Source organism: Mustela erminea, chromosome 6 (assembly GCF_009829155.1).
Source record: "Mustela erminea isolate mMusErm1 chromosome 6, mMusErm1.Pri, whole genome shotgun sequence".
Taxonomy (NCBI): Eukaryota; Metazoa; Chordata; class Mammalia; order Carnivora; family Mustelidae; genus Mustela; species Mustela erminea.
Window position 1 is genome coordinate 126,267,086 of NC_045619.1, and position 1,568 is coordinate 126,268,653.

The window sequence follows — 1,568 nt, forward strand, 5'->3', positions numbered from 1 at the left end:
ATTGATTCCCCTTTGGATTAAGTTGGGTTAAAGAGGGAAAAGCAATGCCATATAAGGAAATTAGCCGAGGGCTCTCTCAGAGTTTAACCTTCAGCAATCCTTGAAATTTACCTTGGTTTAAGCCAGATTTTCTCAACCAAAGACCTTTTTAAAAATTACAATTCCAGAGGCACCTGGGTGGCTCAGTCAGTTAAACATCTGCCTTTGGCTCAGGTCATGATCCCGGGGTCCTGGGATCCAGCCACATATTGGGCTCCCTGCTGCAGGGAGCCTGCTCCTTCCCTCTCCCTCTGCCCCTCTCCCCTGCTTGTGCTCTCTCTGTCTCTTTCTCAAATAAATAAATCTTTTTAAAAAAGTTAAACCTCTGGGGCGCCTGGGTGGCTCAGTGGGTTAAGCCGCTGCCTTCGGCTCAGGTCATGATCTCAGGGTCCTGGGATCGAGTCCCGCGTCGGGTTCTCTGCTCCGCGGGGAGCCTGCTTCCTCCTCTCTCTCTCTCTCTGCCTGCCTCTCTGCCTACTTGTGATCTCTCTGTGTCAAATGAATAAATAAAATCTTTAAAAAAAAAATAAAATAAAAATAAAAAAGTTAAACCTCTTTCTCAAATAAATATATAAAATCTTATAAAAAACTTACATTTCCACTCCATGGCTGCCATGTTTTGAAATAGCTGGACTATATAACATGTAGTGTTTATCATTCATATCCTTTGTAGGCTTTACTCAGATATGTGGTGCCCATTTTCTTAAGTTTTTATCAGTAGCATTGGGAAGCCCAAACAGATCTCCAATCCTACCTCAGGAACTCAGAAACCCAACATGACATGAAACTCACAAGGGGGATGAATCAGGACTCTCATTCAGGTGAGATCCCTGCCAATCCGGCTCTCACTTTCCACTATCACTGCTGTCCTTCTAGAACTGATGGTTGTTTTAATTACCTCCTATTCATACCATTGGTGAGGGAGGGATTTACCACCCTAGAGTTTTGGGGAATGCCAAACACACATCTGACACTGGAGAGATGAGTTTGACAGCAATTTGTTCATCATCTATACTGACAGCCAGGGAGAGGAGGGCACCACATTCAGGGCCGGTCTTCCCTGGGGAACAGAATGAACAACCAGGAGCTGTTGGGGACAGACTTACTTGTAGTCTCAAGAGGGTGGGGTGCCCCTGGCTCCCATGGGAGGAGGTTTTCGACTAGTTTGAATTTCGAGGGCTCGGAGGGAACCGAAACCCAGTAACAGGGATAAACAGGAGTGGCACCTGATCTGTTTGATAGGGAGGGTTGTTTGGCCAGGGCACCTTATCCTCTGGAGCGGAGTGGGGAGGGGAACTTGCATGTAGGTCATTCACAATATCCCAGTTTTCCCTAGATGTCAAGACATAAATAAGAGTGGGCCTTACTTTTAAACCTTAAACCACAATAGTAAAGTCAGGACATTATTTCTAGATCACTATCTGTAATACCCTCTGATAACCAGGAGAAAAAAAAAAAAGAGTGAGGCAAAGGATGCAGGCCACCCCTTTCTAGCTAATACTTTCAGTTAGTCACATAGCAAATGTTTA